This window comes from Phyllostomus discolor, chromosome 3 (genome assembly GCF_004126475.2).
Source record: "Phyllostomus discolor isolate MPI-MPIP mPhyDis1 chromosome 3, mPhyDis1.pri.v3, whole genome shotgun sequence".
Lineage (NCBI taxonomy): Eukaryota > Metazoa > Chordata > Mammalia > Chiroptera > Phyllostomidae > Phyllostomus > Phyllostomus discolor.
In genome coordinates this window covers 109,508,004-109,522,639 of record NC_040905.2, presented here as the reverse complement: position 1 = coordinate 109,522,639, position 14,636 = coordinate 109,508,004, and the positions used below count along the sequence as shown (strand labels likewise).

Sequence of the window (14,636 nt, the reverse complement as noted above, 5' to 3'; positions counted from 1 at the left end):
CCAATGGTGTGGTTAAGAGCATGCACTTTAAATCAGATTTCTTCAATTGGAACTACATGCTGTGTGTGTGATTTTAGACAAGCTACTTAACCATGTTAAGCTTCGGTTAAGTCAACTGTAAAATAGGATTAATAATAATACTTTGTTCTTAAAATCATTGGTAGGATTAAATGAGATAATGCATGTAAAGTGCTTAGCATCATTCTGAATTTCTTTAGCTATTATACTTTTTATGTTATATTTAATTTTACATCTTTGGCACTTGGGAGAAAGCCTGGAATATAGTGTGCACTCAGTGACAATTTTTAACCACATACAATTCACATATTCCTTCATTCATTTATTCATTTATGTATTCACTTATTCAATTATGCAATGATGAATTTATTCTATGCATTCATCCCATGTATTCACTCATATCATAGATATTTATGAGATACTTACTATGTGTTAGGCAGGGTTCTGGATTAGCAAATTATAGTTCTTGGGACAAATCCAGCTATTGCTTGATAAATAAAGTTTTTGGAACACAGCCACACCCATTTATTTGCATAATGCCTATGGCTTCTTTGTGCTACAAAAGTGTATCTGAGTAGCTGCAACAGAGACCATGTGGCCCACAGAGCCTAAACTACTTATTATTTGGTCTTTGACAGAAAAAGTTTTGCAACCCTCTTGTCAGGAACTGGGAATAAAATACTTAACACAGTAAGGTGATATCCCTGCTGTCATCATAATTAGGATGAGACAAACAATAAGCATATAAATAAACACATACTAACAGGCATACACACATTCAAAATATCTGTGCTGATGTGAACAGTGAAAACATAAGGAAGTATAAGAGAATAGAGAAGAGTCAGGGGTGGAAAAGAAATATAGAAGAAACATAGGGGTGGGAGAAATAATTTTAGAAAAAAAATGTTTCCCATTTAAATGTCTCTTTTCTCAGGTTAGAAGTTCAAAGTTTCTCTTTAGTTGTTTATTTACAAGGTTATTTTTCAATAGCAAAACAAACACTCACTGGCCCATGAAGCCTCGCTGAACACATCCAGAAACCACTCAAGGTTAGAAATAAATCCAGATGTGGCCTACTCTAAAAAGCTGGTTCAGAGAGGCCTCATAAACAGTATTCTGAATCTAAGCAAGACACACTTGGCTCAGTTTGCTGAGTGGCATATGTTTCTGCCCAGGAGTAGGTCTCCCCACTTGGAGAGCAGTGAGGACATCACTGCTTGCAATGAAAGAGGAATTGTATTTGTGGCCTTTTCCAGGCTGATTATCTGTGGACAAGACTAAATTGAACAGTATCTATTCTACAAACAAAAAGAAGCCCTCAGGGCCTCCAGAGCTAATAATAAGAGCAATAAGAAGTAGGTCAGAGATGCTCTGGAAGGTTTTCTAACCTGCGTCTTATTTTCAGTAGGGTTTTCACAGTGGCACCTTCTGTAGCACAGGTTGCTTGCTGCTGCTGCTGCTGCTGCTAGGTAAGCAAGTTGCATTGTTAACAAGATTGTAGCAGGGAGCAGGGCACTTCCACAAAATACTAGTGCAAAGGTCAGCAAACCTCTTCTGTAACGAGCCAGATCATAAATATTTTAGATTTTATAGGTCTCAGGCCTCTGCTGCAACTACTCAACTCTTTTCTTGTAATGCTGAAGCAGCCTTAGACAATACATACATGAATGAGCACAGCCGCATTCCAATAAAACTTTATTTACAAAAGCAAAGAGGATCTGGTCTGTGAGTCACAATTTTCCAGCCCTTATTCTAGTGTACTTTTTCCTTTTCAGGTGTGCTCACTAGATGAACTGGGGGCTATATGCAGTGCCCACATGCTTCATCTCCCCCGTTCTGACCTCCTAACTCCGGCCGGCCACATACACATCCACGAAAGCTCCCACAGATAGTTAGTATGTGCTGGGTCACGTGGCAGTTTGAAATAACCCCAGAATCCCAGCAACAGTAAAGCACAGGTCTGTTTCTTGTTTATGCAATATCTACGTCAGGCCTGGATGACTCTCCAGGGCAGCTTTCCTCCATGCAGTGACCTAGTGATTCAGTCTCATGTAGGCATCATCAAGCTGTAGCTTCACTTTCGGGAGCACACAGCCTTTTTTGGTTGATGTGGCTGAGAAGGCAAGAGTGGAAGTCTTGCAACAGCAAGTAAGTGACTGGGTCATTAACAGTTTGGCCATAACTTGTCATATGGTCCTGATTAGCTGTAAGTAGATGGCAAATGTCATCTTCCTCATGTGTCTGGAAGGAGGGTAGACTATGTGTAAGCTTGAGAAGTGTTTGTTGTTTGATCAATTGACTTACTTGAATACTTGACTGGTAATCACTAATGAGCAATCTAATGTGTTCACCAGTAAACAGCCTTTCTGTGTGATATTTATGGGAATATATTGCTTACGTCATTAGATTTTGGACAGTTATCCATTGTGGGGAATATAAAAGGGAAGCACTGTCTAGACTTAGGGTCTTAGACATAGACTTCTCCCTGGATTATATTCTTGTATTTGAGGGTAAAGGCCATTATTAGTGTTTTTGATCCCATTCCTGACCTTGAAGTGTATCTCTCTCCTCTAAAAGTCAAACACGTTCACACTGGCAAAGTGTCTTCTGACACTGGGTTTCACCTGTTGTTTATAAGTTATGCCTAATGAACACTCACCCTTGCTTTCTACACTGATCCAGTTTGGTTGATGTTACTAATTTGGTTAATGAGGCCGTAAATAATAATCTGGTCTCCTTTGTTTATAGTTAACAATAGTGGCCCATTATAATTTTCTATGGCAGCACATATGGTGGGTAATAAATTAAATAGTAAAGCTGCCACTTGGTGAATAGGTCTGTTTTTATTTTTATGGCTGTTTCTTTAATCTGATACATAATTAATGGGCAAGGTTCAACATTTTGGGGGGTCAGATCCCAGTTTATTTGTTGCACTGTGAGGTGTTAATTTTCTTGGTGCATTGGTGAGTAGGAGAGTGGGGGAGAGCTATGCAGCTTTTTATCTGTATGGAAAGGTGCTTAGGTAGGATTTTTTTTTTTTTTGCAAAATAAGACACTTAAATTACCTTTGCTTTCAGAGTTCATTTCCATTGAAAATATAAAAGTGATTCTATGTTCAGACTTTCTCAAAGCAACCTTCCCTTACTTAAGAGAACACAGTTCTAAAAACCTTCTCCTGGGGGAATAATTTTCTCTGCCTTCCATCTCACTCAATGATTTGCTCAGTCTCCACAATTTGTCTGGCTCCCTCTCAAACTGATTTATGATTCCCCAAAATCTGTGGGAGAATTTGCCAAGCTGCACACCGATTCATTATGTTTGCTGTTGGACCTATCTGTTAGGTGCTGGCATTTCTATTCTGTCAGATGTTTTCTATTTAATGTGCACACATGTTTTGCTTTTGTTTTTCTTAAGCATCAAGCTGACCATGCACAAGTGACTCCAATAGCAACAACAAAATTCACTGGAGGTGCGTTGTCCTTCATTTGTATGCAGAATCTTTGAAAAAAATTACAGTTTTCCTGGGAATTTTGTGTAGGGCCCTTTCTCTGACAAAAAGTTCTGTGTTTTGGCCACAAAGTCCCAACCTTCATGGTGAAAATTGTGCCATCCATGCTCTGTTTTGCAACAATAGTATTACAATGTAACAGTAACATCCAAGTAACAATAGCAATTATTTACATAACACTTACTGTATGCCAGGCAATCTTTGAATGTATGTTATATGTATTAACTCTTTAAATCATTATGGAATTCTATGAGGAGGGAGGGTACTATTATCATTCGAATTTATTTTCCTTAAGTAACAGGTTCAGAGAGGTTAAGGAAGTGAACAATAACACACAGCCAGAAAACTAGAGTGACTGGAAGCCTGTCTCCTCATGAGGGGATACTCTTCTCACCCTATACAGGGCAGGGCAACACAAGCCCCTGCATTCTGAAGGCATGTTTTCAGACAGCCCAGACATAAACTTGTTTATGCATTGATGTTGATTTATCTGGTAGGGCCATTTGATTTTATTGGATAGTACTTTACAGGCTGACAGATGCGATGCCACTAAGTATAGTGACATGTTTTCCCCCTCCCCTGTAAAAGGTGAGGTGGTTTCCTGTAGTGTTGGAATGGATTGCAAGAGATTTGCTTGGGGAAAATTATCTTTTCTATACCTCACCCCACTTTATTTCTACTGTGAGTTATTATGATAAAAAAAATAAATACCAGAATACTTGCTTCAAGGTGAAAATATTTAGGCAAAATATTACCACAGAGAAAGTTTATTTTAAGCATCCTGGTTAAAAAAGAAGCATGTGTCAGGTTCAGGATTTTTATGTTTAAAACTCATCACAATGCCATAAAACACTGGCTGGCAAACTTTTTCTGTAAAGGGCAAGACAGTAAATATTTCAGGCTGGTGGACCATATGGTCTTTGTCACAACTACTCAACCTTGTAGTTGCAGAGCCAAAGAAGTCACAAGCTATGTGTAAACAAATGTGTGTAGTTATGTTACAATAAATCTTCATTTTCAACATCAGACAGCAAGATAGATTTTGTCTTCAGTCCATAGTTCACTGATACCTTGATATAAAGGAATGGCCAGGGGATTTGTAGATAAGGTTTCTATCCTGACTGCCATCGACCAGCTGGACGGCTATGGAAAAGTCACCAAACCTCTCTGAGCCACAATCTCCCCAGCTGCCAAGTGGGGAAATGGCTACTTGCATATTTATTAGCATGGCCAAGAGAGTGGAGTGAGGACAGAATGGGATGAGTGAAAGACTGGCTTCAATAGAAGAAATTCAATGTTGTCATTCTCTGTCTTCTCCAAATTCCTTGTTGTCCTACATCTCCCTACCTTCTGCTTATCAGTTAATAAGTGATACTAGTCATGGTTGCCAGAGAATTTTATGATAGAAAAATAAATTTGGGTGTGTGTTTTTATTTATTTTTTTAATTTATTATTTTTCTTTTTTAAACCAATTTATATTTTTCCAAGATTTTATTTATTCATTTTTAGAGAGGGAAGGGAGGGAGAAAGAGAAAGAGAGAGAGAGAGAGAGAGAGGGAGAGAGAAACATCAATGTGTGGTTGCTGGGGGCCATGGCCTGCAACCCAGGCATGTGACCTGACTGGGAATCGAACATGCAATGCTTTTTGTTCGCAGCCCATGCTCAATCCACTGAGCTATGCCAGCCAGGGTATGTTTTTATTTTTATTTTGGGGTTATGACAGTATTAGAGACACACCCCAAGAGGACATCTTTCTGAATAATTGCATATGAATTGGGGTTGAAATAGTTGCTAGGAAAAAAAAAGATCTCAGCCATCAAGATGTGGAGAAGAGAAAGGTTAATTCCTTTGGAACAGAGATAGGAATGCAGCTTACCACCAATTCCCTCTTCAGTCCAACACCCATGGTGCACACCAGTAGAAGATCCTAGCCTTCTTCACCAATGAACTAGACAAACCTTCAAAAGTGTGTTCATACAATTAGTCACTGCCAGTGGTTTGTAGTTGTCTCATAGTATGAGCTGTATCAGGTACCTGCAACCTAGATTATTTGCTTTGAGGGTCATGGAGTTTGAAACTTACATCAGATTACACACTATGTGAAGCTGTGGAGGGTTGCCATTTTGTCCCTGCTTCGTGAACTCTAATGCTCCTTTATGGGAATTCTTAGCTTAATTCCGAGGCCACAAATGAAAAACAAAGAGGGACAGTATCTCCTTCCTTTCTCAAGCCTTATTTCTTCATGAAATGATCACACTTCGAAACATGGTGAGCTCCGTCATTTTCTTGGTTCTAAAAGGCTTAGCAGCAGCTGAATATCTGTTCTCTCTCTTAGTTCTGCCTGCTGTGGCCCTTTTCCAGATATTGCATGGTGAGCTGTTACTCTACAAATCCGGGGATAAGAGGCAGTCCTAATTCTTCCCTGTTAAAAAGAAAAAAACCAGACAAAACAAAACTCATGTCATACTCATTTAAGTGAAAAGGGAGAATTTACCCTGAAAATATTTTATAAGTGCCGAGAGGAGGGAGAGCAGACACAGAGAAATGCAACTGGGACCAGGAATGGCATCAGCATCATGGACAGCAATCCACCCCTTTTTTTTTCCTGTGGTTATGGCCAACTCTTCAGATTTGTCCTCCTTTCCACTTTGCATGTTGCACATAATCCTTCTGGAATGCTCTCCCTAGATCCTCACATGGCTGGTTCCCTCATGGTTATAAATTATCTTATTTTCTTTGTTTACTAATTTACCATATGCCTCTGCCATTAGAACCTAAGCTTCTGAGAGCACAGCCTTATTTAGAGCAATGCTTTATAAATAATAGGCACATAGAAATACTTTTTTGAATATATAAAAGTATAAATAAGAGAGTGGCGCCTCTAGTTCCAGATTCCCTTGGAGAGACAATTAAACTGGCCTAGCTATGGTTGGTTTTCAACCCTCATCCTATTAGTTGAGGCACAGTGAGTAGAATCACATAGGCCAACCACTTTTTATGGGTACCTGTGTCCGAGGGGAGACTGGCTGATTTGGAAAGCCATCATAGACTAGGAAATATGTCTCCAAATAACTACAAGTACCTTGTATTTGTGACTTTACAGTAGATGGTGAAGATAGGGGTTGATGTCCTTAACTTTGGCAGAGGAAACGGGTAGTTTTTCTGCTTCAAATTTTGTTATCAGCAGTCGAGGCCCACCGGGCACCATGGAGTACCCTGAACCCAAAGCCGTTATTTATTTATTTATTGCTGTTAAATAATTAAAACTCCATAGGTCAGTCCAAAATTTATCTACGATGGATGATTTGTGATTTCCCCTCCATTTACCTATTCTATCGATATTTCTGAATCAGGGGTGTGTGTGTGTGTGCGCGCCCGTGTGTTTTATTTTCAGGTTCCCAAAAGTCTGTGTTAAGAATCTCATAGGGTCCTGAAGAAGAGCCAAATAGTAATCTCCAGGCAGATATTATGGAATAGCTGACTCACCCTGAAAACAAACTAGGGCTTAGAGTTGCTGTTAGAACAAAATTAGTGAAGCCTGTGGAGAACTTTTCCTTGTCTTTCAGTTTTGTTCAGCAAGGAGATACTTATCATCAATTATCAGGCATGGTTTTAGATGTGAAGAATATGGGTCTCTGCCCCCATGGAACTGCCATTCTAATTTGAATAGTAATTGAAAATAGAGATTAAATAAACCAGTAACAAGAGGACAGTGTTTCAGACGAGATGGTATCGTTAAGAAAATGAAATGGGAGGGCATGAGCTGGAATGGCGAGGGGTGATTCAGATGACTAGAGGTGGCAGGAAGCTTGGCAGGGCAGAGGAAGGCAGGGCCTGTAAAAGGGGCGTGTGAAAGAGGTCACTGGCAGGACAGGGCATGCTGTGTTTGAAGAGCAGGAAAAAGGGCAGCACATGGCTGGAATGAGCTCCGAGGGCAAGAGGGAAATAAGAAGTTTGAGGAAAAACTGATCAAGGAACACTTCTTTGCTCATGGTAAGGAGCTAGAATTTTAGTCCCAGAGCAATGGGGAGCCACTGCAGTGGCCTGACAGAGGGGTACATCATTCAAATTACAATTTATAGGAATTTGGTGGAGCGTGGACTGGAGAGGGGGAAAGTGGAAGAAGAGGAGGAAGCTAAGCAGTTTCCGCAGAATCTGGGGGCGAGATGACAACGATGACCATATATCCACCAACTCACCACATGACAGAGGGCATCTGTTCATCTGCTTTGTATGTAGGTTTTTACCTCCCCCAGTTACCCTCAATCTAAGGCTGAAAAGTAATCAAGTGATTGAAATATGGCACTTCTAGTGTGCCTTTAGGACAAAGCTTGGTGAGTTAGCAAACAGTACTGTAACACAGAATCCTAGAGGGGTTAAAAAATACAGGTCTTGATTATATGGGTACATTTGAAGAAATACGAAGTCACATTAAGTTTGTGAATTCTTGTGAAACTATTTTTTTAACAATTTTAAAAAATGGATAGCTATATATAAAGTTTGAATTTTTAGAGTCAATATAAATTTGGTTCTGAATTTCTGTGAATCTGTCTGTCAACTCAGAAACGTATTTCAGATCCCTGACTTCTAAGTGTGTTAAGTGTGTGTGTATAAGGGGATACTCACTAACCACAGTGATAATGCTTACTCATAAATCTCATCTGGTAATAAGTATGTTTACTTTGTGCCAAATGTATGCTTGAAACTTTATATACATCATCTCTTTGAAGAATTACAATGACTAGGTGACAATATGCATATTAATGCCCTACACCTTGAAGAAGGAAATTAAACCTTAAATTAAATAACATGTTAGAAATTGTGCAGTAAGTAGAGGAGTGTTCATAGAGTTTATCTCTATCAATTCACCTAACAATTGGACATTGTGGGATAGTGTATGGAAACACTTGGCATAGCTTCGGTCAGCATAGGTGTTTGATAAGTTTCATGCTGTATATCTCCCTATAGATTTCAAATATTTATGACCACAGAATTATTTCTAAGGAAAGTAAAGGACTGCAGGAGGTCTTGGCATGTAATTTTTCCCCTAATGATTTCACTGCACCCTTGAGCATTCCACATGTGTATTTAATCACAGAATCTCAGCCATGATATTTCTGACAGGTAATTTCCTTAATGCATTTGACAGAGATGGATTGCATGGAAGTCCATTGGATTCTGTGCTTTTGTCTGCAAGTGATAAGACGAGCTCAGATCTATCTGAGTCTAGTGCCGCCAATGATATTGCATCCTAATAATTCCCATGATAATATGGATCATCTTTGTGGACATACACAATTCTTGGCCAGATGGAATACACCAGTTTTCAAGGCACCCTGCCACTTTTATTACACCTTGAGAAACATCTAGGCTGATATTTGTGTGTCAGAATCATAAACCAATTTAGTCCTCAGAGATAGGCCTAGTTGTGCAATTTATCTTCAAATACCCTTGTTTTTTTTTTTCTTTTCCCTGCTACAACTGAAAGTGTTGAATGATGAACACGAATGCCAAGATATTGGATTCCTTTTTAGATTGTAATGTATTAACACTGGCATGTGACAACCTGAGCATCACTGCGACTCACTGATACTTGGTGAGCAACAGTGATATGGGCTTTTTGCCATTTCACCCCTAGGACTAATAATCCCAATCCACTCAAGCAAAGGTACAAATGCCTCTCAGTGGGGACTCCCTTCCTGACCTTTTTGTCCTCCCCTCCACTGAGCATCAGCCTTTAGTCCTTATGGTTTGTTGGTGTGCTAGTATAGATCAAAGGGTGCAGAGAGTCAGGTCAGAGGTCTTTGATGCCCCTGGGAAACACAAATGCTGCTATTTCACAGATGTCCTTCAGGCTAATCATGTCATTTGCGCTCAGCAGGCACATTCCTGGATAGCATCATGGTACACTGAAAAGAGAGATTTTGTTGTTGCAATCTAGTACTAGTCTCTTACACTGGACCACCTGGACCCTCCTATGTGCTTACAGATTTGCTGAGAAAAAATGTCTGGTTCCCTTTAAAAACTAATTTTATTTTGAGAAACTGCCATGCATTTAGAAAAAGAGAAAGTAATACAATGAATGCCATACACCCACTGTTGGGATTTAATAATTGTGCAGATATGCAAAACCACTTTAAAGAAAGTTTTCAGACATCACAAAATGTACTTTTAAATACATAAGGTTGTATCTGTAAAAAGAAGTATGATATTTTATAAAACTATGATATCATTATTGCAACTAATAGCATTAACTTAAATTCATCCTATCATCAAATAGTCTATATTCACATGTACTCAGTAGTCCCAATAATATCTCTTACAACTTATTTTCAAAATATAGCTCTTAAGTCACTTTGAGCTACTGAAATTATATGTAAGGAGAGGAGAATGTGTGGCATGATATAGTATATAAGTATTTAAAATATTTTTTACAGTGAATCTATTCTTCCTTGCTTGGTCCTCCTAAGAGATTATCAATCACTTAAAAATCACATGAAGTCTTAAAAAGGAGTATACATATAATATGTTGCTATGGGAAGGCTCTTTTAAAATTATGGAAACAAATATAGTTCCCTATAAAATATCATTTATCAACATTTTTCCTAATGGTGAAAAACTGGATACAACCTAAATCTCTGACACAAAGAATTAGCTAATTTATGGTGGTCATATTGGAAAATGCTCACAATATATTGTCAAGTAAACAAAGCAGATTTCAAAACTACATGGGCAGAATCACAGCTCTCTAAGAATTAGCTCACAGCCAGACAAAAATGTTAAAAATATATTTTTGATGTGTTAACCATAGTTAGTTCTAGATAGTGGGATTATAGTTCATTTTATTTCATTTTACTTTTCAAAAATTGCTTACATTTTTTGCATGAATTGTGGAATATTTTGGTGATTAAATTAAATGAACCTGATGAATCAGCCAACTTGGCAAAGAGATATATTGTCTAGTTGGAAAGGAAACCAGAAGCATAAATGAGAAGGAATGGAACACCCTCATGCTCATGTACTCAGCGTAGGTTCCTTGGAACAGACCATGGCTGCAACGCTGCAGAAGGTAACAGCTTCCTGCTGAAATGAAGAAGCCATAGGATGTCTCTCAGTGTTTGCTCTGGCTTCATAAGTCTTTCATTGAAATGCTCTGGTATTTGTCACAGTAAGGTTTTATTAAAAACCCTAAAATTGGAATTTACATTGCAATTAGTTTCATAATGACATTTTGAGGGAGCTTTTAACTGCATGTCACAGAGGTCTGATATGGACCCTAACTGAAACTATGCAGAAAGGAAATGTTTTCCTCAATTGCTATTTATACTGTAAGCAAATAAGATCAGGTATGCTGCAGTGATAAACATTGGTTCATCATACCGCTTTTGGTATTGTTATCCTGAGTTGACTATGTCCTCATTTATTTGGGGTTCTAATGCAGATTAGACATGTCTCATGATTATAGAAAGTATGGCCATTGAACTGACTTAAAAATTCAAATTTCAGAGATTGATGAGCCTTCAGAGAAATGGTGGACACAGAGTGTAGACATCACTAGGCAGTTAGGGGTTGGAGGAAGTTCTTTGACACTGTGAAACCCATACCTGAAGCATGGGAAATGGGATAAACCCTCTAATGAAAGGTTGGCCAGAGGCAGGTCAAAACTTTAGGACACTAGATGAGAAGGTCGAGTGATATCTAGTTAATGAAGCCTGAGGAGATATCTCCATAAGGACCCTGCTATAAAGATTCACACTGATTCAGTTAATTACCTCACATCTGAGAATGCATTGTTCTAACTCCAAAACACACACACACACACACCCTGTAGGGCATAAGCCACTCTGTGAGGCATATTTATATCAATTAGCCTTTCATTAGAAGAATAGCACTCTATATAGGTTGTGAATTACTGAGGAGGTCTAGGTCAGCAGTTCCCACAGTTCCCAGATACCTCCAAGCAATTGCCTGCATAACTTCTCCAATACATCTGGTGAATAAAATTTCATTTCTTTTATCCAGATTTCTGGAAGAATCTGTTCTAGCTGGTCTGTACTCTGATCACCTGTACATCTGGAATGGCCCCAAAACAAAAAAGGGGAAAAAAGTATTAGTGTCCTCAATGAAATAGAAGACCATTGGTCAAGATATCAATTACTATCTCAAATGCAGAATTCTCTGTTGAGTAATGACAAAAATCCCAGGACTTCTTAGAAGGCCACTAAGGAACAGAAAACCGTTGATGAATTAATGTGCTTAGCACAATGAACTTTAAATAAATCTAAAATATTTTTTTTAACTTAAAAGGTCCTGCAGCCAAAGTCAAGTTCTCTCATTTTGTGGTATATAGGCATTGATGCTTCTCACTCTTCAATACATTCCCAAGAGATTTTGACCTCTCAGGCAGGCACTTTTTTTTTTCTGAATGATACTCAGATCTCTAGAAGGTGAACTAAAGGGGAGATAGGAGGTGATGTAAGTTAGAATGGAAAACTGAGAATGTTGAGCATATGGAGCGGCACAGCTGCCCAGAAATCACACTAGGTGAAGTACCCCAACACCACATGGAATGGGAATGGCATTCTCTGGCCTCTGTGGTTCTAACTGGGTACAGCAAGTTGTTCATTGAGCATATAGAGTTTCTCATTCTCACTCTATCACTAATTTGCTTTAAGAGTTAAAACAGACTTGTCTAAACACATGCACATACTAAAGGAGGTTTGGTTATACTTCAGAGGATGCTAACCATTCGGGGAATCATGAAAAAAAGCTTTTTTGAATAAATAAAAATTAAAAAGAAATTCCCAGGCTTTTCTCCAGTCTTCTCAAGTAGAACCTGGAGAAACAAGCCCAGGAATGTACATTGCATGTCCCACTCATGTAGGATCCCGATGATCTGTCCAGTCTGGGAATTTATGAGGTATGAATGTGATATGATTAGAACACTGTGTAACTGCGATTTGTGACCCAGAGGAAAATCAGTCTTAATTCTTTGCCATCATACTTACTGTTTAGAGTCTGTGCTCTCTTCCTAAGGAAACCACACTCTGCCCCTCCCATTCTTTAATATGGAACTTTGTCATAAGAATAGATATCCTCAGTCTTTAATATTTGATTGAAGAAGTAATTTCAGTCATGGTACATCAGAAAGCTGCTCTTTTCCTTCTTTCTAATAAAAACTATAATCTGTTGCTGACAAAAAAATCTGTATAGCATTTCCTGGGTGCTTTAGAATAGGTTGTGACAAATAGCATCTCACGTTGTACGATCGTCCTCATGGCTTGTAATACATCGTTTAATGAATTGATCACAGTGGAATGTAAAGATGAAGTAGCATTTATTTTGTATGTTATATTGCATATAATTTTTAGAGTTGACATTTATAACCATGGAGGATGTTATTTTACATATCATCTTCAAACCATATCAGCCTTAAACACATTTAAATTTAATAAGCAAGTAGATTAGATTTGCTTTTAAGCTAGGCATATCATTACAGTGCATATTTCTGGCAGGAGGGCACTCTCACGATTAAATACTGTCTTTAGTTGTCTTAAAGAAACAAAAATTATAAAGAAGAGGGTTATAGGAGAGCTGAAATAATTAAGTATGAAGCCCAAAGAATACCCTTTGATGGACCAGTATAAGCACAGCCCTCTAACCATTGTGGCAGAAAAGTCCGTTGGTTTTATTAACCATCATCAAGCAACTCTGATGTTGAATGCAAGCCTTGGTAATGAAATGAAAATTCTATAATAGGAACATCATTGTGATAATAATTTATTAAATTTCCCGAGCCATCTCCCTCTGAGGAAGGTAGCACAACAGCCCTGGTGATTAATTTTCAACATCGTTTAACATTTTATTAGAAAGAAACAGTTTTTAATCTATTGATGCCCTTGCTGTACAATTCCATGAGCTGTTTTCCAAGCTGGAAGGGAGGAGGAAAAATAGAGGAAAAAAAGGAGGAGGTGTGCTGACTAGCAGTTCTGCTTCTGGTATCAAATATCTCAGACTCTCCTGTGCTTTTATGGCATTTTAACATTTTGGCCTCATGGTAGATCATTGGTGTTTTGTGACAGGAGAAAATTTGCTCATGAATCTGAAGTTAGGAGAGTTATAATATTCGGGGAGATGGTTACTCTGAGAGGGCTGGGCTGAGAAAGCTGTTGGACATGGGGCTTCTCAGAGTCCTTATAGGGCTTAATTAGACAGCGGTGGCAGACTCCAATGTCGACAGGGGCCAGGAAGATCCCTTAAGTGGAGATTATAATACAGGCAGGTGGGGGAGTACTAGGAGGAACAATTGCACTCAACCAAATGTTGACATAGTAGAATATCATCTGTAAGGAGACTAAAGAGAATTAACAGTAAAATGGAAGGTGAGACATTGGATTGAATCCTGGCACAGAAAAGGGAGATAAATGAAAAAAACAAACAAACAAACTAATGGAATCCCAGTTTGATCCTCAGTTTAGTTAACAGTATTGTGCCAATGTTAATTTCCTAGTGGGAATATTGTGCTATGATTTAGTAAGATAATAACATTAGGGCAAGGGATACACAGGATTTCTCTATTATTTTTGCAATCTTTCTGTAAATCTGGAATTCTTCAAAATAAAAATATTTTTATAAACAATAAAGGCAAAGTGGGGGACATGTTAATAGGAAATACCAAGTTCAAGGGAAATCTGCTTGAGACATTCCATCAGGACAATCTCAGGCACCCTCTGAGAACAATGTAAAAGCAAAGACAAAAACTGTCTCTTCTGCTGTACTTTTTATAGATGGATGTCTTATACTTTGACAGTATGGTGGCCAAAATAATGCCTCCCTGAACATGTCCACACATTCAATCCTTGGAATCCATGAATATGTTAGATTACATGACAAAGGAGAATTATAGTTGCAAATAGAATGAGGTATGGAGATTTCTCTGGATTTTATGGTTGAACCCAATATGATTATGAGGTTCTTTATGAGTGGAAGAGGGAGGCAAGAGGAGAGAATGTGTCAGAGTCATATTTCTTGAGAAAAAGCTCTGTAGGCCATTGCTCTCTTTAAAATGGAAGTGAGACATGCTGAGAAATACAGGCATCTTCTAGAATC

The 14,636-nt window shown here is 38.4% G+C and overlaps 1 protein-coding gene and 1 long non-coding RNA gene across 5 annotated transcripts in view; both read left to right on the top strand.

The window, feature by feature from the left end:
- RBFOX1 (RNA binding fox-1 homolog 1) overlaps positions 1 to 14,636 on the top strand; it is a 1,508,648-nt gene that overhangs the window by 1,023,952 nt on the left and 470,060 nt on the right. The gene's annotated exons all lie outside the window — the stretch shown is intronic.
- On the top strand, positions 5,223 to 12,692 carry LOC118499258. Its single transcript, XR_004901783.1, has 2 exons — positions 5,223 to 5,497; positions 5,543 to 12,692. It is a non-coding gene; the product is annotated as an uncharacterized LOC118499258 (long non-coding RNA).